The following is a 27078-nucleotide window of genomic DNA, read 5'->3' on the forward strand; positions in this document are numbered from 1 at the left end:
TGTCTTTAAAAGTGTGAAAGTGTATGTAGTTAAAAGATTACTCAAGATAATCATTGGTTAACTAATAATTAAAAAAATATAATTTAGTCTTTATATTTCTTTAAAAGGAGACAGAAGATAGAAAATTAATAAAAACATGGAAGATTACAGTGAAAATGAGAATATTAATTTTGAAATGGCAAAAGAAGTCCTAGAAGAATTAATTGAAGGAGTATTTGAGGATGAAATTTCAATTGAAAATGAGGACTTTTTGGACAGCACTTTTGATAGTGCATACTTAGAGATGGTGGAAGAAGAGAATTTGGATGAGCAAAATAGTAATGAAATATCAGACGAAATTATGCTAAATGTGATTCTCGAATATGACTTATTAAATGAATAAAATTAATTTTGATTAAATAAAAAAAATTGGAAAATATTAGTGTTGTACCGTTAATTAGTATTCTCTTTTTTAAGAATGAAAGTAAAATTTGTGATAAGGTGGATAAAAGATTAAAGTTATAAAAATAAAAAGCATTAGAAACATCGACAATGGTTGAAAGTTACAATAGTAGTTATATGTCTCAAAAATTACAGTCATACAATACATGTGTAAGGATAACATAGATATGGAGTGTCACAAATTTAGAAACAATATTCACTATAGGATTTCCTACTCTGACCAAAGACTGTTTCTTTGTCTTTATTCAAGTTATAAAATCAAGCATTGGTTATAATTTGTATGGTATATGGTAGTAGGGGTCTATAATATTTTTTAACTTTTTTCTAAACAGGTTATCATTAATAAGAGAAACATCAATCAATATGCCGACGAGAAATGAAAAAAGAAAGCTGCATAAAAAGACATACCATTTGAAGAGAAAAGAGGGACAAGATTTACGTAATGAACAAAGGACGGAGAAAAACAAGAGTGCTCCTGGTAAGAGCAGTAAGGAATTTAAAAAAAAATTATGTCAGAGAAAAAGTCAATTGGATAATATTGCAAAGGAAAAACAGTTTTCAGGATCTACAAGGAGAAATGGACGAAAAAAGAAATCTGTGTTGGAAAAGAATGGTGAGGAAAATATGTACAGTAAAAGAACTACCAATCAGTTTGCGGAAATAAGGAAACGTATGTTTCATAAGAGAGTTGTTATGAATTTATTACAAAAGGAAAAAGTTTCTAAAAGGAACTCTGCTTTTTATAAGAAAAAAAAATATATAGAAGAAGTTGTGGATGATGCGTTCGAGACGAAAAAAAATGTGTTTATTTTAGTGCTTAAAAGAATATAAGCTAAGAGTAAATGGAAGAGACACATAAATAGATCTAATTTTTGTAAAATCTTTTCTGGTAAATGGATGCATACTTCAAATTCTGAGCCATTTTTTAATGAAGAGAGTTACTTTCAAAGTCACGATTTGTTGAATGCAGTTGACACCAGTGGTCGAGCGTATGAAGTGAAGGATGGCTGTCCTATTGAGAAAGAGAAAATTGAGATCAGAAATACAGAAGGGGAAATAGGTGGAGAAGTTTTACAGGGACGTGTTCATGCTCCTGTTTATAGTTGGAATTGTAGCAGTATTTGCAGTGTGCGACAGGATTCAATTGATTTCTTTCGCAATTTCTTACGTAAGTACACTAAGGAAAGTTAAAAAAAAAAATTGTACTGTTCCAAGAATTAGATCGTTGCAGAGTGAGAGAAAAATAGGTTTGTCAGGACATTCTTTGGCTTGTCTTTCAAAAAAAATATGCCAGAGTGTTTTTCATCACTTTAGGATGTTAGCAGTGCATCATACCAAAATGAGAAAATTAGTCAGAAATATGTATTATGCAAAAAGTCCAGCACTTAAACTTAAAGAGTTAAATACTGCTCTTTTGCATGGATGTGTATTAGATGTGAAGAGTATTTGTGCAGAAATTGAGGTAAGTTATTTTGGTCGAGATGAAGAGAATGCAGCAACTGATATAGTTATAGAAGGAAATGTATTAGAAAATGTTGGACATTTTAATACCGAAGAATTTGAACAGGAAATAACAAAATTTAAGGTCATTGCAGGTGAAAAACCAAATTTAACTTGCGTGTGTTGTCGACGCATTCATTACAAAAGTCAAACTAGGTTAGTTGATTTATATTTAAAAAGTGAAGATGAAGATAATACTCAGTGGAGAGAGTTTGCAACTTATTTGCTGGTAGAAAACTATTTTGATTTGGGTTTTGAGCAACGTATTTGTAAATATTGTTATAATAAATTGAATGAAAATAAAATGCCTGCTAGAGCTGATAATAATCTTGAATTGATAAATATTCCAGCAGAACTGAAGGATTTAAATACTTATGAGACTATTTTGATTCAATGTGTACATCCTTTTCAGGCTATTGTTTCGTATGGAGCCTAAGACTGGGAAATTAAATCCTACAGATTTACAAAGAGGATTAAAGGGTAGAGTTGTATATTTGCCACTTGGGAGCCGCAGCGTGAGAGTGAGAGGGGGCTGTGATATCGGAGCAGCAAAAAGGACCGGACATTTGTGGGGAGAAGTCTTGGGGCTTGTAGGAGTCGTGCAAGTCCATCAAGGCGGACTCCAAGCCCCAGGAGCCTCGAGCAGCACCACCTGGCCCGGGAGCAAGCCGCGCCCCACCTCCCAGCTGTAAAACGGACCTCGCCGCTCCCGCTCCGCGGGAGCCGCAGCGTGAGAGTGAGAGGGGGCTGTGATATCGGAGCAGCAAAAAGGACCGGACATTTGTGGGGAGAAGTCTTGGGGCTTGTAGGAGTCGTGCAAGTCCATCAAGGCGGACTCCAAGCCCCAGGAGCCTCGAGCAGCACCACCTGGCCCGGTAGCAAGCAGCGCCCCACCTCCCAGCTGTAAAATGGACCTCGCCGCTCCCGCTCCGCGGGAGCCGCAGCGTGAGAGTGAGAGGGGGCTGTGATATCGGAGCAGCAAAAAGGACCGGACATTTGTGGGGAGAAGTCTTGGGGCTTGTAGGAGTCGTGCAAGTCCATCAAGGCGGACTCCAAGCCCCAGGAGCCTCGAGCAGCACCACCTGGCCTGGGAGCAAGCCGCGCCCACACCTCTCTCCCTATAAGACCGCACCCGCCTCTCCGCGACGCGGGAGCGCGGGGGAGAAGCCCGGGACAAGGGCGGGCCCTCTGTGGCCCTCAGTGGTCGGAAGAGGACGGGACGGGCCACGGACTCTGGCTCTTTGATCAAAGAGCCTTAAAGCCCACACGTAAGACATTGATCGGTGTACTTTACTTCTTTTTAACACTGTTGGGTAACTGCTGATTGCGAGTGGGTTAATACAACTTCTCTGCCTCCTGTTAACATGCCTGCAACTATCGTGGACCCAGCGGCATCGGGTCTGCGCACCATAGATAATTTTATGGTAAAAAAAGTAACGCAAATCAATAAAGAGCGCAGGGTCTCATTGGGTAGTAAAAGTCTTCCCCCTGTTTTGGACTCTGTATCTAATGAAACGATAGAAGTCCCCGAGGGCACTGTAGAAAATGCAGCACTCAGTACAGAGGGCCATATCACAGTGGCACAGGCACAGGTGCACCCTGAGAAGTGCGTGGACATGCTTGTTACAACGGAGGAAGACTCCTCAGCAGAAGAGTCACTGGAGGCCCATTCCTCTCAAAGACCTGTGCGGAAGTGCAGAAAGACTCAGGGGTGTCGTAGGGGAAAGTCTATAAAACTAAAACTCACACTAAACAACCAAATAATTCCAAAGCCACTATTATTAATAGTGTAATAAACCAGGCTCTGGACGAACCTAATAATGTGGCTAGTAATACCGAAGGTAGTGTGATTCTGTCTGACACTAACCTAGAAGCACTAATAAATACATTAGTGTGTAAACTGGAGGCCAAAATTGTAGATTTAATTACCCCAATTATGGCCAAATTGGAAAAAGTAGCGTCCGAGGTAGAAAGATTGGGCACTTTAGTGATGGGACATATGACCCCTGCTCCAGGCGTAACAATCACTAAAACTACCGCTGCTGGGAGCGGGAAGGAGACTGAAGCCAGGAGCCAGAGCGTGCAACAGAATCGGCACTTAAACTCTGTAAATAGGGTAGGCTCTGTGGCGGAGGTTCGCACAGCCCCATCAAACCAGACTATTCAGCAGGCCCCTGCCTCTTTAGGCAATCGTGTACCGGTCCCACAGAGGGCCAGACTCAGGAATGTGAATCTCCCTCCTGAGTGTGTCCCATATGTGGTGGTACTAACCAATGTTCCGCCCCATGAGGAAGTATCAGCTCAATCTCATGGAGAACCCCAAGACTCCCTAAAAAATAAAACGGTGGGATGGCTAAACAAAAACTGTGGTTACCCATCTCATTTTTACGATCAAATTATATCCACTGAAAGAGTAAACTGGGTTGGTCCTTCAAGGAAATCAACCACGGGAGATTGCGTGATAGTTAACTTTCAGCACCCCCAACATGTCGCCACAGTCTTGCTACGTGCATCTTCACTTGTCTATAATGCAAATAGTGTCTGTGTGCGTCCTCTGGGATACTTTTATGCACCCGATCAGAACCTACCTAAAAAACCTCTTAATAACCCCCATCGGTACAGACCTTTATCACAAGTTCAGATTCCAAGTCCAGTAACACCATACATGTACAATCACAACACTAGCGGGCTGAATGGGTGGCAAACACCGGCATTAAATGTTGACAGCTGGCAGATACCAACAGGAAACTTTAATGCCGATAAGCAGAACAACAAAAGTTATAATGTTCCCCTACATAACCGTTTTAACTTGCTCTCAGGGCTGGAAGCCTGCGATTGACTGAGGGACCCGGAAGGTCAGAGTACCGTTCAGTCACCTGCAGTTCAACAGTTAGAGGTGATTTTACCTACTACACCAAATAATAATGTTATATGCTGGAATGTGGCGGGCTTAGAAAACAAAATGCAGGATGAAAGCTGGTTAGCTTATATTAGGGGCTTTCAAATTATCTGCTTACAAGAAACTTGGTCTGTAAAATGTGATATGTATATTGAAGGCTATAAGGCATATTTTGTACCTGCTGTACCTGCAATTCGGGGGAGATCAAAGGGGGGTATGGTAATGTTTATATCGGTAGCATTGAGATGTACAATTGCTAGCAGGCCCTCTAGTAACCTTGACATTCAAGGTCTAGTTTTATCTGCGGGCAACTGTAAGGTTGGTCTGATCAATTTTTATAATTCTATTAATAATGCTACAAGTCTTGGCAATTTAGAAACCTTAAGTGAGTACATTGACACGTCAATGAGGGACTGTTCTCACAATTTGCTGATAATGGGTGATTTTAACATTCACCCTTGTGGTGACCTTCCAGGGAAAAATCTCATGGAATTGTATTGTCCCAGAATAAACGGACTACACCTGGAACACACCGTTGAGGGGGGAATTTTTAATAATTTACTGAATGAACATGGTCTCACCATTGCAATGGCATTATGTGATCCCTCAAAGCACTTTCTTACACCAACCTTTAAAGGGCACGGGAAGGGAACAATTATTGATTACATGTTGTTAACTGTCCCCATGCAGGAGTTCGTTCGTTCATTTTCCATTGACACTAATCCTCTCAGTGACCATAACCCTTTGACCATTCACCTAAGGGGGCCCTGGGTGGCTACAGAAAGACGAAATCTAGGTAAGGGTAGGCTCACAGTAACTGATGGTAGACGCCGCTTAAAATGGTCCATGTGCACCTTATATACCAGAATATCCAAACTAACTATAGTGATATTATCACTAGATGTACTGAGGCTGACCCTGACCCACTTCAGGTCCTATCTGATTTTAACAGCCTAACTGATAAAATAGCTATATCGCTGACAGAACCCGTAACACGCAAAGGGAGCGATGGCCCGAGGTGGTTTAGCAAGGAATGCTCTAAAGCGGCTCGTGATCTTAGAACAGCCTTGATGTTAAAACCTCGTAACAAGGAATTAGTTCAGAGATCACGTAAGGAGTATAAATCAGTTATTGCAACAAGAAAGGAGGCACTGAAGAATGAGGCCTGGGCTGAGATTCTGGAACCAGAAACACTGAAAAATAGTGCTAGGTTTTGGGCGGTGCTCAAGAAACCTTTTCTGGTGAAAGACTCAGGGGAAGGGCTAGAATGTGTCATCACTAAAGAGGAATGGGCTGCACATTTTGAACAACTGTATGGGAGAAGTGAAACTAATGTGGTACCCTATGGTCGTACTTCTGGGGGTACATGTTTGAATGTTAGTATAGGAGAGGTCCTGGTGGGAATAGAGGGGCTCACAGTGGGCAAATCACCAGGCCCGGATGGGATACCCCCGGACCTTTTTAAATCAGATCCCAATTTCTGGGCACCGATTATTGCAGCGGTCATCAACGCAGCTGCAAAGGTGGGCTGCCCGCCTTCATGGGGGCTCTCAACCATTGTGCCCATATTTAAAAAGGGCGATAGGGATAGTCCCCTTTGTTACAGGCCTATTTCCCTGATTAATTCTATGGCAAAACTTGTGGGGAGAATAGTACTGCGGCGACTTACCGATTGGACAAGGGACAATGATATTCTGTCCACTGCCCAATATGGTTTTTGTAACGGCCGCTCGACCACAACTCAGTGCTTGAACCTCTTCCTAATATTAAGTAAATATACTAAAGTTCAAAAGGGTACAGTCCACTTGGCCTTCATGGACCTATCCTCAGCTTTCGATTGTGTTAACAGGGGGAAGCTGTGGGGGTCCATGAGGGCCAAAGGAGTGGACAATGATATCATAAACTTTCTGGCTGACCTCCATAATAACACCAGCGCAAATATTAGGTATTCCCAAGACTTATCCGTAACTGATGATTTTAGAACAGGGAAGGGGGTACGGCAAGGCTGTATTTTAGCCCCCTTCCTTTTTAATTTTTATATAAATGAGTTGGATGGCGTTCTAAGGGAGGTGAAATCTGATAGCCCAAGAGTGGGGAATAGAAGCATCCCTGTTCTGCTATATGCAGATGATGCTGTGCTGTTAGCAAGAACAGAAAAAGGCCTTCAATTGCTTCTTAATGCTTTTAAAAGTTTATGGAAGATAGAGATTTGTTAGTAAATAACTCCAAATCTTTCATTATGCAGGTGGGGAAACAGCCAAGGAGACAATACACCTTCAAACTAGACAAGGCAGTTATACCATTCTCTAGTACATTCTCTTATTTAGGAGTACTCTTTGACTCTAAGCTATCTTGGGCCCCGCAAATTGCTAAAAAGAAATGCGATGTGTCTAAGGTCAATGCCTCCATTTTTAACTTTGCGTCAAAGCTCGGTAAAAAACCGACGGCTGCTATGATTAAATTATATGATGCAAAATCTGTAGCAACGGCTGCATATGGGAGTGAGCTCTGGGGCTATATGGCTGGGGAACAACTTCAAACCACAGAAAATTTGTTCTATAAACGGCTCTTATGTGTTTCGGCCAGCACTTCTAATTTTATGGTACATGAGGAACTAGGAGTGGGCTATTTGAGCGATATCCTGTCCCTACGACCTCTGTTATGTTGGCTGAAAATGTGGTTATGTAAGGAAATCCCCCTGACACATTTGATAGTTAATGATTTTTTGGCTCTTGAAAACGCTCTATGCACTCCCTGGCTTAAGTATTTAAAAACATGTTTTACTGAGTTGGGCCGCCCTGAATTGTTTGAATACCCGTCAGGAATTGGGAAGGCAGACATTGATCAAGTCAAGCAGTTGTTCCATCAACATAAGAAGGCAGAGAGGGAGGGTGCTGAGTTAAAAAAAGTAAGTGTGAGGAAATTTATCATGGTTAAGACATGTCTGACAACAGAGCCTTATTTACTCGGCACTTTCAGCACTCACGATAAGTTCCTGCTTACAAGATTTAGATTCAATCAGTTCCAACATCTGCTTATCAGACCTAAAAAGGAGAGCTTCTGTAAAATTCCCTCGTCCTGTGGCTGCGACGGAAAGTCTCCACAGGACATGATGCATTTCACGTTTTTATGTAAATACTATGAATTCCCACGCAAACGCTTTTTAATCTCTCTTTTAAAAAAAATGAATTTTAACCAGATACGACCAGCCTTTTTATACTTACAATTGTTACACAGTAATGGTGTCCTTCAAGTTCTTGAATTTTTAAAATTGGTTCTTAAATTAAGATTATGTTTGGATCAATGAAAGAACTATTGTATGCAATGTACATAGCCCTCTCACTTTCTGGATTTAAAATGTAATTTGATGTATGTATTGTATGTATTTTATTGTACTTTTATGGTTGAAATACACCGAATAAAGTTTACTTTGATTTGATTTGATTTGCCACTTGATTTGAAAAAAAATATATAGACAATTGGTATTGAAAATGTAGAAGAGGAACCTCTTGTTATTCTAGTTAATGGTGTACCTACAAAGAGTAAGAAAATCTGGCAAGAATTAGTGGATGTTAGGAAAGTGAAGAAGGCAACGTTGTATTTAGTTAAAAATAATAAATACTATAAAAATGTGTATGTAGAACAAGAAGATGTAAGTGATGAAGAGAATAATGATTTGTCTATTGGACAAATTGAAAGAGTGGACATGTCCAGAAGTGAAGAAATTTATGAACATTACAGTGTTCATCCACTGCATTCCAAAGAAGCAATGGGGAATGCAATTGAATTATTTCAGATGAAAAAAGCAGAAGGAAGTCCTATTAGTGTGTGGGAAAAAAGTTTGGACGGTCGTTGTTTCCCACACTTATTCCCAACAGGTGAAGGTGCGCGATATGATGATCGATCGATGCAGATTCCTGCATCTGAGTACCGGACAACAAGGTTATATGCAGAAGATCCCAGATTTCGTCAATGTATTCCATATTTGTTTCATCTTCTCTTTGAGAGTGACTTATCTGGTCTTTCTTATGCAGTTAACCATGTCTTAAAAAGTGGAGTGCATCTGCATAATGTTTCAGCAAAGGATTTCATGGAAAAAGTGCAACAGAAAGATAGTGTTTTGGATTCTCATCTAATTAATTTAATGGCATGTCAGCGTGGTACTAATGAATATTGGTACCGTCGTCATGGAGATTTAAAATGCATGCTACGAAACTTGGGAGCACCAACATGGTTTGTAACTCTTAGCTGTGCAGAGTACGCCTGGGAAGATTTACTTGAATATCTTGGAGTGGCGAATGTAAATATTGAAAATATAAACTACAAGACACCAGGAGAATTGTGTTCGTTGGATCCGGTCAATGTTTGCCGATATTTTAATCATCGATTTGAAGCAATGATGTCGTTTCTTACAAACAAGAAGAATCCACCGCTTGGTGAGGTTTTGGATTTCTTCTGGAGAAAAGAGTATCAAGCTAGAGGTGCTCCACATATTCATATGTTACTATGGATCAAGGATGCTCCCAAATTTGGCAAAGACTCTGATGAAACTGTACTGTCTTTTATTGAGGAATATGCCACTTGTGACATACCTAACAGTACAAGTGATAAAGACTTAAGAGCAAAAGTGTTACGGTTTCAACGACATCGTTGTGGAAAATATTGTCTGCGAAAATTCTAAACAAAGGATAAGTTCTATACAAAATGTCGTTTTGGATTTGCACGACCAGTGCTTTCAAAAGGAAGAGTGAATAATTTGATGTCATCTTTGCGACATAACATTACTAGAAGATCACCCAAACATACTTATAATTTAAGAAGAGAAGAGTCCAAATATATAAATGACTACAACCCTGTCATTTTGTCCATGTGGAATGCTAACATGGATATACAATATGTTGCGGACAACTCTATTGCTGTGGCTCGATATGTAACGTCTTACATCACAAAATCTGAAAAGACGGAACTGAAGGAGATGTGGGAAGATATTTCTCATGAAAAGAGCCTAAGCAAGAAATTGTATACATACAGTTTGAAGATGTTATCACATCGAGAAATTGGAGCATATGAATGCTGTGATCGATTATCATCAGCAAGTCTTTATGCGAAATCTCGAAGTATCCTGTGGGTGAGTTTAGGTCTAGCAGGAACCCGAAACCGTGTTTTGAAAACTGTGCAAGAAATTGAATATTTAGCACAGAAAGAACCAAACAGTACAGACATTTTGAAAACAAATATGTTGGATACATACTATCCAAACAGAAGTACTCTGCTAGAAAATATTTGTCTGTATGAAATTCTTGAAAAATACAGTTTTAAAAGAAATGTTAGAGAGAATGTAGAAAAAGGTATGTATGCTGTAATTGGACAGGAAGGATGTCTGGTGAAACAAACAAAAGGACATTTGATTAATCACCGACAACTGAGTTGCGAAAATCCAGACAAAAGAGAATTTTACTATTTAGCTCTTTTGCAACTCTTTAAACCATGGCGTACCGAAGAGGAACTACTTGGAGAGTTTATAGGTTATGAAGATTCATTCAACGCATCTAAAAGTAGTATAGAATGTCCTGCTTTTAGTAATTATCTGAAAATGTTGAACGACGAAATAGAGCAAGAAGCAGCAATTGCAGCGGAGATTGCTAGAGAAAGTTCACAAGATACACAAAGTTCAGCATCGTTGAGTCAGGATCCACTGGGAGAACCAATTATCCGAAATGAAGCAGCCACTGCAATGGATGAGGTGGAAAGAGTAATGGAGCAAGCTCAAGAGGAAATAATAAACTTAGAAGAATTGGAGAAGGAATTTAATCTTGAGCAAAGACAAATATATGTGGAAGTGACAGAGCACATTGAGCATGGTTTTTGTCATGAGAACAAAGAATGCTCATGTATGTCATTTCAACCTATTCGACTATATGTAAGTGGACAAGCTGGTACAGGGAAAAGTTTTCTTATAAAAGGAATTACTGCATATCTACAGCAAAAAACTCAGTCACCATTGTCTTGTGTTGTGACAGCTCCAACTGAATTGGCAGCACATAATATTAAAGGTATTACTTTACATTGTTTATTGATGCTGCCAGTTGAACATGAAAACAAATTACAATATCACAAGCTTTCTGGAGATGCTTGTTATGAAGTTTCAAGAGTACTGAAAGAAATGAAACTTCTTATTATTGATGAGGTAAGCATGGTATCCAATTTAATGCTTGCTTTTGTACATTTAAGAATGCAGCAGATACTTAAAACTGACTATGATGTGTTATTTGGAGGGAAACATGTCATTGTTTTTGGAGATCTACTGCAACTAACTCCTGTAAAAGGACAATCTGTATTTGAAACTGTGACACATGAAGACACCAGAAAGTGCCTTGGCAGTATTGGAAATGTAAATATATGGTCACATTTCAAATATACTGAACTGATTCAAAATATGCGTCAGGCAAAGGATACTAAATATGGAGAGATTCTTCAAGATATAAGGATTGGAAGACTAAATGAAGATGCAAAAGAAGCTCTACAAACTCGATTAATATGTAAGTTGTTTCCCAATGAAGAAAATGTACCTGAGAAACTATATAGTAAAGAGGTAAAAGATAAGTCAGTTATATGCTTGATGCCAACTCTAAGAGAATGCTCAGTTTTCAATGAGAAAATGTTGAAGTTGGAAAATCAAGAAATTAAGAAACTGGAAGCAAAAGATAAAATAGAGTATGAAGGAAGTACTATTGTTTTGTCTGATAAATTAAAGTTAAAATTGGATAGTCTACAGACATCTATATCTAAAACTGCTGGTTTAGAGAAGAATCTGTATGTATGTTTAAATTGTCGGATTATTTTACGGAGAAATTTACTTGTAGAAAGAGGTCTGGTGAATGGAGCAATGGGTAATGTTGTTAGTTTTGTAAATTACCCAAATAGAGATGAGATTGAATTTTTACGAATAAAATTTGATGACATTGAGGAAGTTCAATTAATCAGTCGCTGCTCAAGTCGTTTTCTACTTGTAAAAGACTTGTATGTCCGTCGGAAACAATTTCCAATTTGTTTGGCATATGCAGTGACTATTCACAAATCGCAAGGTTTAAGTGTAGATTGTGCTTTGGTAAATATTGGAAACAGTGTATTCAAAGAGGGTATGGGATATGTTGCTTTATCACGAGTTAGAACTTTATCTGGGCTTTATCTAATTGATTTTGATGAGACAAAGATCAGTGCAGATTTAAAATGTGTACAGGAGTATAATAGGTTAAGAAGAGAATACGCTCCACATTTACCTCAATATCCTTTAATTAAAAAGAGTATAGTTGGTCAGAAAAGGAGAAATGAGAAACAATGTAGTGAAGTATTAGAGAAACAAAGAAAAAAAGATGAGACTGTGATTGATAAGAGTCAGAAAAACGTTAGTTCTACAGAGATTGTTGGATTTAAATTTGAAAATAGGTCTGGTGTCAACTGCTATGCAAATGTAGTGGTTAATGTGGTTTTTTTTCTAAAAAAGTTAAAGAACCAGATTAGAGAAAATCAGGAGCAAACATTTTGTTGTTCTTTAAATTCTGTGTTTGAGAAATGTAATAGTGGTAATAGTGAAGTAGCAAGTGTTTCAGAAGTAAGGAATGTTTTAGACATGTGTGCAGAACTAAATCAATTTTCTCTGAATATTCAGCAAGATTGTCAGGAATTTTTTATGTATATGCTTACAGTTTTGGAAGAAGAAGGTGTAGGTATTGATAGTCTATTTGGCCTTTCTTATAAATGGGAACATATTTGTGATAATTGCTCATTTACAAGTAGTACTGACATACACACAGAAAGATTTATATATTTAACATTACCAGATTCTAAAACAGTGTCCTTTAATAAACTAGTTAAAGATGCGTATCAGAACATGGTCTGTTCTCAATGTAATTCAGAAATGTTATCTACCTTATTTATCCATAGATATGGACAGTATGTTATTTTAATGCTTCAACGATGCAGAGCTGATGGAAGTAAATTGTCAACTTTAATTAAAAATTATGTGGCTTCTCAAATATCTATTTCTAGAAAAACATTTGTAACTGTAGCAATTATTTTTCATGAAGGGTTATCTATATCATCAGGACATTACATAGCTTATTTGAAGAGTCCAACTGGTTGGACGCTGTGCAATGATAGTCAATTAAGTTTTAAGAAACGTTTGCCTTCTGAGTTAAGAAATTCTTATCTGATATTTTTGCAACCAAAATTTCAGTGAAATTACTTGGTCGAGTAATACTGTAAAGATATGAAAATGTGTTCTTTAGAAATATGATGTGATTAAGGGTGTTCAAATATGGAAATGAGACTATTATGTGCCAAAGTGATTGCATCAGGTAAGGTTTCCTTAATGTTTCTGGTACAGGACAATGAGATATGGAAATGTAGACTTACCATAAATGTTTTTACAGTATACTTACTTGGAAGTTTGTGGAGAGGTACTAAAAAAAAACGAATTAACTCATACCATTTGGCCTTACGGAAATGTATGAGATATCTAAATGTGGAATACAGATAAATGTTTCTAGATCATACTTACTCGCGAGTTTGTTGACAGGTACTCAAAAAAATGAGAACTTATCTCATAGTATTTGGCCATGTGGAAAAAAATGAGATATGAAAATGTTGATTTGAGATGAATGTTTTAAGAACATAGTTGCACGGTTACTTGTGGAGCGATATTTAAAAGAAACTGGTTGGTATACTTTAGTTAGTTTATAATTGTGGAATATGTGGTGTGCTTACTCAAGAAATTGCGAATTAGAGAAAAACATTTAAGACATGTTTTTTTCTAGGTATTTATAGTATGTATAGAGATCTTTTATGGGTTTTTTAAATACAATCATTTTGATTGTGGTTTTTTTTCCCCGCTGTTACATGATGATTACTATTGAAATCACTGTTTATAGTGAACATCAATTTATCTGAAGACAGCAAAAATAAACCAGTAAAGATGTTGTTGGAAATATTTTGTTATATTGGATTTAGAAGTATGTATTATAACAGATTTCTTTATTGTCTTCCACAGATATTACATTTTTAAGGTAAGAACAACTAATCATATCTGAAAGTTTCGTGTACCTACTCTAATTTTTTTCATCCTCTTCCTTTGATAATGGTGTTTAGATATGGTTATTTTCTTTAACACATGCTTTTACTTTTACATCTTTTTTGTTAGTATTCTATTCAGTCTTTCTTAGTCTTCAGTTTCTTACTTATGTTGCTTTACAGAGAGTCACTTTCATTGATCTTTTATTGGCTTTGTTTCCTGAATCTTAATTTCTTTGTCTTACTGTACCTTACAATTTGTTCCCTTACTCTGCTTTCTTTATTTATTAACACTTTCTAATCTAAAATCTATAGTTTAGTTTTGTCACCCTACTTTATTCTTGTTTATGTGTCTCTCTTATACTCCATGTCTGTTTGTATTTTATTCATCTTCTGTTACTCTACCTTTTTGACTCTTTTTCTCTTAGTGTTGGTTCTTTATTTCATCTATCTCTTTAAGATATTTAGGTACTCTTAGTCTGTTTATTTCAGAGACTATTTGTTTTGTGTATTATTACTGATCATACTCTCATTTTGGCTGTCACCTTAGTTTCCTTTAGACTGTCATTGTTTGAGTGCTTTTATTTCTTTCAAAATATACTGTCTTGGTCTCTTTCTGTTCCTCAGTCTTCTTTTCTCTCAGTTTCTGTTTCAATCATTTCTACTTTGTTTTGATTAATAAAATAACACTATAACCATATTTTTACTTTTCTTTCACAGATACCATGTTTTTAAAATTTTCCAATATTTTCATTATTACTATTTCTTAGGTAAGTATAAATAATAAAAATACTTTTTACACCCTGTGTTATTTCTTTGAGTACCCTGGTCATATTACTGTTGTGTTTTATATAAACATTTCCATGGAGGATTGGCTGCACGGTTAGAAGGACCGTCTAAAAAATTAATTTAAGAAATCAACAAGATTTCAGTCAGTCAGTTCACTAATGCGGATGTGTGAAAATATTGCAGGTAAATGGTATGTGTCACAGAACTTTTCAGCAAATTATCAAGGGAGTTTTATTCTACATTTTTGATTTTAAAAGGCAAGATAGTGGAGATGAAATTGTCTTATTAGTATGTAGCTGATGCTAACAACAGTTAGTGAGAATTATTGGTTGATAATGTGTATTTTGGTATTTGCTTTGTTTGTCTGTGAAATTTATAATAAATTGACATACAAAGTTAATATTGCAAGATGTAAGTGACTGGAAACAGTTGCTAACATTACTATCTGTTTTCACCCACTTTGGAACATATTTGTGCTATATTTGAAAATGATCAAAATCAAATAGTTGCCCCTGAGCAAAAAAAGTGGTCCACATTCTAGAGGCGTGGTCCATATTTAAGGGGTATGGTCCACATTCAAAGGGTGTCCCCTTTCATGAAACATGATTTGTATATACAAAGCATGAAAGTGGGAAGACACTGTTCCTCTATAAGACACAGGGCCAAGGTGCTAATGGGAACATGCTGAGCAACTAAAAAAAATAGTAAGGCCCCTTTCTGTCTCAAAATTATTTCAGCCGTTCAGCACAGGAGCACTGGAAAAGCAGAATAGCCGCTGCTATTACTAACCAACTTAGTCCTTCCCAAGCCTTAAGCTTAGGAGCACTTGAAGAGAGGTAAGGCCTTGCAATTAGGTAATTAATCAGTCCTACAGGCCTCGGGAAAATGTCCTAGCAGGGGAGCACAAAACACAGCCAGGTAAGCAGGGGGAGGTTGAGGTGAAGCTGGTGCATAGGAAATGACATCCCAGTGTGTTCTGGCAGATTAAGTCTTTACCATTTACTGAAGTATTATCCTTGTACTTGTGTATGGTACTCTTTTGTTACTTGCACACTTCAGTTTTTGTTGGTATCACACTGTATGCTACCTTTTACTTTTGTTTTCTTTAGATACTTGCTGCATGGGCTGCATAGGCCCCAGGGGGGCTGAGGTGAAAATGGCTCAAAGGCCTGAGAAACACCTAGACCCCAGGGAGGTCGAATCATGGAAACAATCACCCCTCCCCAGCCCAGGCTTAGTTTGATTGCTTGGTAGGGCAGGGGTGTTCAGCCGCACAGAGAGGCTGCTTTTATTTTCGCTGTCTGTCTCCGTGTACTCTGTGGGTCGGCTTTTTTTTTCTCCCTGTTCCAAGTGCACTCTGTGTGGACTGTGGCATAGGAAAAAAAACGGCCCACAGAGGGCACTGAGGCACTGGCCTTTCGGGCCATGCCCGAATGTCCGTCTTGGTAATTTTGTCCTGACTTTCAGCACTGTTTTAAAAAAGGAAGGAGTGTTTTCAAAGGAGGTGTTGGATGTTATTCTGTACGCAGCTTAAAGCATCTAAACTACAAATATGCGTGTAGTATAGTGTGGTGCTCGACTGGAGGTTTGTTGCAAGTGTTACTGCATGTAGACATGTAGTTTAGCAAATACCTTCACACAAATAACAAGCAAACACTATTGCCTTTGAGATTAGGTCCTACTTCTTTCATGTACATAAGCAGTAACCATGGTATTGTTGACTATCTTAATAAAAAGACTGCTGTTTAAAATATATGAGATAATGAAAGAACGTTATTCAGATTTAATAATTTTATTTTACAAACCTTTTTAAACAAACTGTTTCACAATAAGCCTTGATGGTCCTTTTATTTTTTTTAATTAAAATAATGTCTTCTGTTTATTGAGGCAGAAAGCTCCTTTGAGAATTGCAATGCGTGGGACGGGTGCTCCTGCTGCAGTATAATTCAAGGTCGTTTCTGGATGGACTGTCAGCGTTATCACAAGGGAGGAGCGCGCAGCTTTCTGAGATGGATACAGTTATACATAACAGAGTAGTGACGTCTGTGCAATTTACAGACGGTTAGGCATCCTAGTGTGCGCCGTGCTTTTGGCACTTCATTACGGCGGACTGGGGCGCCGCGGTGCACAGTTTGGGAATCACTAGTGTTAGAATTAAACTTTGATAATTGTATCACTCCTAAGTGTTAAAGATCGCCGGTGGTCTTCGAAAAATTATTGGAAGTAAGCCAACATAGTGATAATTTTTGCTAGTTGTATACGGTAAGTAGATTTCTAAAGGCAAAAAACGGGACATAAAATGAAAATAGAAGAAGGACTATGATTTCACTTCTAGTGATGAGAGTGCATGTTAGCAGAGAATTAGAAAAGAGGCAGTTTTAACGTAATTTAAATACATATGTGATAGTACCCCTGTAACAGTCTGCGGCACTTAATATTGCCGCGTGAAAACAAGCGTTGCTTATATGCACTAATGTATGCTTTGTAAAAACGAGAGGGGGTTGATTTAGTTTTATTTTCTACACCTCCACGTTAACGCTGCCAAACGCTTCATCACAGCTGCCCGTGGCACTCGTACGATAAACAAGTTTATTTAAACTGTTTTTCTAATAGGAGCCGTGTACGAGATAGTATTTTCGCCTTTAACTAGGTTTTGCTTGTAGTTTAACATACCCCTACTATGTATGTCATTAACTGTCTGTGGGGCACATATGCAAAGTGCTTTTACCGCAGGCGGTGTTATCACGTTCTCATAAAGTTGTTGAAGAATATTTACAAAGATTCAAAAGACTTTGACGATGCCTTGAACGGCAGGAAGTTGCCGATATAGGCGCGAAAAAGGCGTCCATAATATGGTTTATAAATTGCCGTCGAACGTCATGTAAGATCTAAAAGCATATAACATACGTTTAAATTTGAATTTTGAAAAACATAGGGGCATATTATAATGGGCAGTCGATACATTTTCGCCGCTTTTATCGAAAGGAGATTGGCGATAAAGCGGCGATAATGGGTTTCATAATTTGCTCTATGGAAATCCTATCAAAGCCCATGTCAGATGCGAAAACATGTAATATGGGCTACGCTAGGAATTTCATACAGCATATTATCAAGTCCATTATCGCCGCTTTATCGGCAGTTTCCTGCCAATAGAAGCGGCGATATTGTATCGTCCATCCTTGATAATATGGCTCATATTATGAAGGCGATTATCTGCGCTTTTTTTACAGCGTTCTGCGGATAAAAGCGAAGTGAAATTATCACGTCTTCATAATATGTCCCAAGTATTGCTGCATTCTTTAATTATTGTTCTTAAAAAAATGCGGCAATAATTTAGCTTATGAATAGAGCTATTTTTGGTACAATGAGGTAGTTCTGAAAAGAACTGTTTTTTTTTTTGTTTTTTTTGAAAAAGTTTTTCAAACTTTAAAATTTGTGAAACAGGAACCAAATTTTTAAACCGTAATACTGGAACATTTGAAGTTGGGAAAAAATTAGATGCATTCAACATTTTATGCTGATTAAATCTTCTTTCAATAAGAATGAGGCTTTGCTCCCCGTACACAATTAATCCTTTGCATTTGTTGCATTTTATATGCACTTTTTTAAGAAATGGTTTCAACTCCATCTGTTCAGTCGATGGAGATGGAGGTCGTCTGGTCGAAGAAGTACTGGCCTGAGATGGTGGCAGTTCTGTGGCCTGAGCTCTTGTCGCTGCCTGTGCATATTGAACAGGGTGGACTTGGCTCATATGCCTCTTCATAGTATGAATTGAGAAAGAATATTTTTTGGTTGGATTTCCTCTGGAAAGTACGGAGCCACAAATTGTGCACGTTACCTTCGATGCATTTACTTTTTTTTTACCTTCAGGAAAGGTACAAAATTGCCAAACAAAAGATTCCTTTTTTTTTTTTAAAGGAAGATAATTATTTCCTTCAGATTCCGACGAAGAATTGCCTGCGGCCGCCATTTCTTCAAAGTGTTCGGAAATATGAAAAAGGTTGTTGTCTCTTCACCGCCAAATAGATAGTGAGGGAAGCTGGTGGTTTCTGGAATATTGCGGAATAGAAACTACTATGAACCAATAGGATGTGTTCTTTTCAAGTCACATGATTTGACATGGGCGTATTAGGACGTATACGCGGTGACGGAATCCGGACACGTACGTGAATTAGAAGTAAAATGTGTAAAGGAAGAAAGGTATACATTCTCAAATATTACATACCTTCATATGGGGTCACAAGAACAATGCCGATAAAGTATCAAACTTATTTTATTGTTTCAAAACACCGGGGTGCGCGCACTCTGTCGCGCACCTCGGTACGTTTCTGAACATCTGACAAGTCTGTAAACGGTGAAATTGAACGTAAGGTAAAGACTTTGTAAAGCTTTTGAGACTTGCAAGGAGTTCCTAAGCAATTCTGACAGTGATGAAAACTTTGTAATACTATGAAAGCATTTCTCGAAAATCTATAATAAAACTATAGAATACATTTTAAAAATATTTTAAATTTCGCAATTAATAAAAGCTAAGAAATATAATGAAAAAATGTAACTTATAAACATTTTATAGTTAAGGAGTAGCCTTTAAAAAACCTATGAAATTCACTGAAAAAACCATAGGTTTTACACACGTTATAGTTAGGAAGTAGCATTTAAAAAACCTATGAAATTCACTGAAAAAACCATAGGTTTTACACCAGTTATAGTTAGCTGGAAGTTTTACTCGCATAAAACCATTGAAATTCCCACGTTATAGTTAGTTGGACTCACTATAACTTGCGCGTGCAATGCACTGCTGATGACGTCACATATTACATCACTCATGACATGGTCAGTGACATCACTCATGACATCACTGATGACACCATCCTTGTGACAGAGTGACAGAGCTCCTTTCACTGTAATGTAACCCTTGAAACAAATATTCAAAAATAGAAACTAAAATATTGAAAAAAATGGAGATACCCATACCACTTACAACAACCAACTGCACTCCTATCTGCACAGACCCGAGGAGAGACACCTTTATTGCACCAAGAAGCCCAATGATAAGCCCCAAGTGCTCAAAGAGTCAGTCCCAGCGTCGCAAACAGAGCTTGGACGAGCGTTCTCCCTTCAGACCAGTTCGGCCCGTTGTCCAATATCTGTTTCGGTGGCACCCTTTGGACAGAGAGATCTTAGGCCTAATCATCGGACCCGGGGGAAAAAAAAAAAATAAAAAAACCCCGGGTTGACTAACTGTCCCTTCTCCAATTAATCAAAAGGTCCCAAAATCTCAAAGATCGAGGACTACATATTCTTGATAGATCCTGTTTTGACATTGCATATAATGAGGACAGCCATTCTGCATGTGTTGGAGAGTTTATGTTGACCCAGTTTTTGCAGATTTCTCTTCTTGCCAATAGAATGGCATAAAACAGAAATTCTCTCTCTAGTCCCTTGATATTGTCATTTATTCCAAAGATAATTAAAAGCCACGAACACGGGATAGGTAAACCAAGAATGGATTTGAGTGTTGTTCTCACTTCATTCCAGAAGGTAGCGATGTTCAGGCACTCACAAAACATGTGGAGATCTGAAGCAGCTGGAAGAGAGCATTTGCAACAACACTTCCCTGGTTGAAATTTCGACAGGCGTTTAGGAGAATAATACGCTCTATGAAGTGTGAAAAAATGGTTGCGCCTCAGCCATGCTGGCTTAATAATTTTATAAAGGAGGGTAAAAGATTCCTCCCATATGTCTTCCATATGTGGCTCTCCCTCCACACCCCAGAGTTTTTCCGGGAGGTTGGAGTCTCTCTCTCCAGCCTCTATGATATGCCAATAGAAAAGTGCTACTTCCTTTTTCCCGGGGGGTCTTCCAACTAGGATATTTTCCAGCACACTCTCTTCTCCCATCATTGCTCTCTTCTTAGTTTGGATCCGGAGCCAGCTACTTAATTGCAAGTATACAAACCAAGAGAATGGTGATGTTACCTTGAGGTTAAAAATATCCCAGTTTATGATTGATCTTTTCCACCAGAAGGTCGCCCCACTGTGTGATACCTGCATCTAGCAAGACTCTTTTGACTGTGTTAGTGTCTTGTGATGTTAATCCCGGTAAGTCCCAAGCCGACCCTGAAAAAGAGCTGGCGGTGCAGTGGTGGTGTCAGCTGAGCCTCTCGGAGGCGTGTGCCGTGTGCCGTGTGCCGAGTAGTGAGACGGGCAGCAAAACAAAGCAAAGCCGGCTCAGATAAGGGTCGGGCTTCAGAGGGAGAGTGGGAGTAAGGGGCAGGTGGTGCTCTCTCTCTAGTCTGTCCGCAGTCGCAGCTGCAGCCTGCCCTGAAGGAAAATATTAAAAAACAAATACAGAGCCCCCGAAACATCTGAAGTTCCCAAAAAAAAAAAAAAAAACGGATCAGGAAACAGACAGCAAGAGCCGTCGATATCCGTAAATGGCCACTGTCTGCCATCGAATTTAAGAACAGCTTGGTCTCTTCAGAAAGCAACCACCAACAGCGCTGCTTGAGTATAAGGGTGATAGAGCTGCCAATGTGTTGGGGGCATGCTCCAGAGTTAGTTGGGTTGCTACCCTAAGCCTGTGTGAGCGCCGACACTGAAAGGTGACCCAGAGACAGCGAGAAAGCTGAGAAGAGAAGAGAAGAAGCTAACAGTCCTCTCAGGGTAAAAGTTTGAAAAAAAAAATTTGAAGATTTGGTAACATAAAGAATAGCCTCAGAGGCAACAGTGCTGTTTGAAAATAAAGGTGGATAGCGCTGCAAATGTGTAGGGGACAGATCTTTTTCTCTGTACCTTACCGCTGGGGGGACGCAGCTGTGGAGCTCCGAAGAAGTAGAAAAGCTACGGTATACAACACCTCTGCAAGAAGAGCGGTAATAACTACTTGGAGCGGTAAGGGGGACAGAGAGGGAGGGTGTCGAGTCCTTCAGGAGGGGAGCTGCAGACTGTTAAAAACCGGGTCTTCACAGATATACCAGACTGCCACTCTCCACAAAAATCACAAAAATCAGACCTTATACCCAGAGTCTTTAGATTTAACGCTCAGCTACAAACCTCTTCTCAGCCACCGAGTGAGATTTTACATCTAACTACTGCTAGAACCCTGGGGAAATGGAAGGCCAAGGGAAAGGGAAAGGGAAAGGGCAACAATAAGGACAAAGAAGTTGCCGCTCCAACGGGTCCCAACGACACAGGTCAAAAACAAGCGGCAGAAAGAAGTTCAGGAGAGCTGTCCTTCATAGAATCCGAGCCGGAATTTGACGACGAGGCAGTAGCTGAAACATTACAGTCTCCAATTTTAAGGGTCTCAAAAAGGGGCAAGGAACAACAGCTACGGTACACTGCCCCGAAGGATCTACCCCATAAGGCTAGTGCGAGTAAGGGGGGTACTAAAACAAAAGCTAGTTCAACTTCCCGAGTTACACCCTCCTTGAAATCTTACTTTAAGGTCCTCCCCCAGGTACTAAATTTAAACCAGGAGCCCCAAAAACCTTTTAGTGTTCAAACTACACCTGTATCAGTGGAAGATATTGGTGCTTCAACCATCTTTATATCTTCCTTTTCTGTCTCCGGTTCTCTTGGTAATCTGGAAGAAAGGGCGGCAGTAATAGTAGGGTCAAGAGACTCACTCAGCGGCATAGGGATGGAGGACCCAGCCGAGCGAACCGCCAATGTAACCACCCCACAAGACCAGCAAGCCTCGGCCATAGGATTTGCAAGTAAGAGCGACTTAGATCAAGACACTGGAGGTCGTAAAGATAATAGCAGCGATGATACTATCCAAACCATACTTCTTAGCATGAGGGAAGAGATCAGAAGCGGGTTTGAGGAATCAAAGAGGTGTTTTGAAGAGTCTAGACACACTCAATCAGAGATCCGCACAATGTGTGAAAACCTAGAATCTAAGGTAGATAGTCTCTCACTAAGAACTGGAGGAGTAGAAAACTGTGTTGAAGAGCTTAAGGCTAAATTGGAGTCCGCTGAGGTGAAGATTCAGACACTACGACGGGAAGGCGATTCAGTCAAAGAGAGAGTCGAGTCTCTCGAAAACTTTTCGAGAAGGAACAACTTGAGACTTTTAAAAATACCCGAGGGAAAAGAAGGAGGAGATTTAAAAAAAATCGTTGTAACCTTACTAAAGGATTCTCTAAACCTGGATGAAACTTTGGCTGAGATAGAAACAGATATCCAGAGGGTACATCGGGATCCGTTCCGTCTTAAACAGGGCAGGGTTAAACCAAGGAAGATCCTAGTGAACTTCTTAACATACTCCCTGAAAGAGAAGATCTTGACTGCAGCCCTGAAAGCTAAGACGTTGAAAGCCTCGGATTTTTCTTTTGAAGTGAGATCTGACCTCTCTAGAACAACACTGGACAGGCAATGGGAATTAGGTCAAAGAATGGAGAAGTTCAGGAGCCTGGGAGCCACTGTACAGCTGAGATTTCCCGCCTTCCTAAGGATTATGTACAACAATAAAATGTACAATGTCAAGTCCCCCTTGGAAGCTGACGAGCTACTCGCCACCATTAATGTACATGCAAATCCTCCGGGTTGCGGATGAAATTTATGTTATTGTCCGTTATTTTCTGTAAATAGTTAAAAGGAAAAAACTAGATAAAAAAAAAAAAGAAGGGAAAAAAAGGAAAAAAAAAAAGGGGGAAAAAAGGAGGAAAAAAAAAGGAAGCAAAGAGAAGGAGGGATAACTTAAAGAAACAGGAATAAAAAAAAAAATAAACACGGGAGGGGGAAAAAGGAAGGGAAAAAACAAGGAAAAAAAAGGGGAAGGGAAAAAAAAACCCTCAAAAAAACACAACATTAATACGTTTGGGTAAGGACACATAATTTTGTAATTAAAATACCACTGGGTGATACATTATAAAAAAGGAAGTCTATACTTTTTACCCCCATACTATCCCCCAAAACCTATCCTTAGACATCAGTGTAGTATTTACTGAAATTATACTTTATAGAACACCCACTAGATAAGAGACCTATAACTTGTTTTCTATGGATTACCATTGCTTATATTTTAAACATAGTGACCGGCAAAACGATTGATAATACAGACACTAGGGTATGGAACGGGAGCATGTCAGGGACGACAAACTGCCAATTCATCATGCCAGAGTAAAGTGGGGGGGGGGTTTCTAGGGGAGGGAGGGAGGGAGAGGGAAAGGCAAAACATAAAAGTCCTCATAAACCGAGTTTCATAATTACGAATAATATGGATCCAATTGTATCTCCAAGTGACCATTTAGCTAAAACAAAAAGAGAAACAACTAAGGATAAGCCACCTTCAAAAAAAATTCATAGAGTAGAGGGATCAGAAACAGTGTTAAAGAGTTTTAAAACTAATGTCAGACATTAAATTTCTATCCTGGAACGTAAATGGTCTGCGCGTTAGGGCTAGAAGAAACAGAATCCTACAATACCTACGAGACTCACCCGCGCAGATCATCGCGATCCAGGAAACACATCTGAATAGACAAGAGATCACGGACATACTCAAAAAGCATAAATGGGTCGATAAATTTATAACTACGGATCACAATGCCTGCATTCGTGGCAATGCTATTATTTTTAAAAAATCAGCAAAGGCCCAGATAATGAGCTGGAAAACTGACGCCAGCAGCAGATGGTTGTTAGTTAACGCTCAATTAAATTCAAAGGTTGTCACCATCATTAGTTATTATGGACCTAATCAGGATGACTCTTCTTATTTAAATATTTTGCAAAATCAGCTGATCTCTTGCTCTGACCCTATCATATGGGTTGGAGACTTCAACCTTGTTTTAGATCCAAAACTAGATAAATCTGCAACTTCCAGAGCCGTAGTACATAGTAATATGAGGGATGCACTGCTTAGAAGTATGTCGAATCTCGGCTTAATTGACCTATGGAGACAAAGAGCAGGGAACGCTATGGGAGTCTCATACCACAATTATAAATATGGTCATAAATCTTGTATAGATTATGCTTTATTTAGTTTTTCAATTAAGGATCAGGTTAAATCCATAACTTATCTGCCTCTACATCTGTCAGACCACTCCGCGATTTTTTTCTCGATAAAATTGGAGCAGAAAACTACTCATTCATCCTGGTCTTTCGACCGAACAATTCTATTGGAGGATGAAGAGAAAGAATATCTGACGCAGGAAACTGTCTCCTTTTTAGAACAAAACTTAGGCTCTGCCTCTCAAGTCATTGTATGGGAGGCTTGGAAGGCCTTCATCAGGGGATGTATTACAGGTAGGGCCTCATTCAGGAGAAAGAAATACGATGAGGCAATTCGACAGATAGAGTTGGAATTGACTCAGTTAGAATCGTTAGACCAGCTCCCCTCTGACAACCAAGAGGAGAAAAAAGAACTAAAAGCCAAGCTAGACACAATATTACAGGACAGGATAAGTAAAAGATGGCAGGCAAGCAAACTTGCCCATTTCGAATATGGTGAATCTGCTGGGAAACTGCTGGCCTGGAAAATTAAAGCTGACCAATCCAGAAACTTTATTAAGGAAATAAGGGTAACAGGGGAAGCCAATACTAGGTCAACAGATACAGCTATTGGGGAAGCCTTTAATGAGTTCCTTCAAAATATCTACACCGAGGAACTTAATATAAATCTAAACGAAAGGAATGAATGGCTGAATAATATAACTCTCCCAGAGCTGCTAAGTCACCAAACTGATAATATAGATAAAGCTATAACAGAGTTGGAAGTTTCCAACACCATTAAACAACTAGCACAGGGTAAAGCCACGGGACCAGACGGTCTCCCCGGAGAACTATATAGGGTACTCAATTCTATTCTTACCCCATTCCTTACAAATCTTTTTAACAGCATAATGATTAGAGGGGAGACACCACCAAGCTCTTGGGGCGAAGCTAATATAGCCTTAATATTAAAAACAGGCAAGGACCCAGCTGAATGTGGGTCATATCGCCCAATCTCGCTTCTCAATAATGACTACAAAATCTTTACTTCAATTTTGGCTGCGAGATTGGGAAGTGAGATTGGGTCGATTATTCATTCTGACCAAAAGGGGTTTATTAGAGATCGGCAATTGGCTGATCTAACTTATGATTTGGTGGGAGCTGCGGATATTGCTTCAACCTTTGGCTTACCCCTGGCCATCATGACCCTTGACGCAACAAAAGCGTTTGACAGGGTAAACTGGGAATACTTGAATTTAATAATGGAAAAATACCATCTGGGCCCCAAATTTTGTCGAGCCATAGGCTTACTATACAACAACGCTAGAGCATCCATACTAATAAATGGTATGCGAACATCTCCCTTTAAAATTAGTCGAGGAACAAGACAGGGTTGTCCATTATCCCCCCTTCTCTTTAATTTATATGTAGAACCGTTTGCACAATCTATAAGAGAAGATACTAATATTCCACACTTTAATTTTTAGGGCTGGGAAAAGAAGATTGGTCTATATGCCGATGATATAATAATATACACAACGGATCCTGTGTTAGCATTCCCAATTATCGTAAAGAAAGTGGAGGATTTTGGAAAATTTACCGGTTATGAAATTAACGCAGGAAAAACCGAAATCATGGTATGGTACATCCACAATCTCCAGCTCCCGGTAAAAAACTCATTGAGATACCTGGGAATTACTATTACCAAAGATCTAGAAAACTTGGCTCAAAATAACTTAGCCCGCATCTCCCGAGAATCTCAAATCTTGATGAAAGCTTGGTCCTTTCTCCCGCTCACCATCTACGGGAGAACCAGTTTGATAAAAATGAGTATCCTCCCGAAATTTACTTTTATTTTCAACTCCATCCCGTTAGTTTTCGACACTAAACAGCTTGCAAAATGTCAGCAAAATATTAATTCATTTGTTTGGGGGTATAAATCCAGTAGATTAGCCTGGAAAAAATTGAGAAGGAGAAGAGAAAAAGGGGGGCTTGCACTCCCAGATTTGGAATATTATGCTTGGGCATTTCATCTGACCCATTCCCGGATGTTACTTAAGACCCCCTGGGAAAATGCAAATGGGCATATGTATAAGGCAATGCTTATGGGTTCGGGCCTTTCAGTGAACGGATTTCTCTTTAAGTTCGGTCACCAAAAGTTCTTTAAAAAAATTAGATTAAAGTCATTATTGAGTATCTTAAAAGAATGGTCTCAAAACGAGAGACATATTGTAAATGCATCCTTAATTCATTATAAACCACAGTGTATAATATACATTTTGACCAGTGTCATGAAAAACAACTATTTCAAACCCAATAAAAATTAGGCTTGACAATATATACAGCATGAACACAAATAAAGAAATAACGACAAGTGTCAGTATTTTGCTACACCTAAAACAATGGCAAGTAAAGAATTAGCTTGCCGCATGGGGATATCTAGTC

Source organism: Lissotriton helveticus, chromosome 5_1, assembly GCF_964261635.1.
Source record: "Lissotriton helveticus chromosome 5_1, aLisHel1.1, whole genome shotgun sequence".
In the NCBI taxonomy this organism is placed as follows: Eukaryota; Metazoa; Chordata; class Amphibia; order Caudata; family Salamandridae; genus Lissotriton; species Lissotriton helveticus.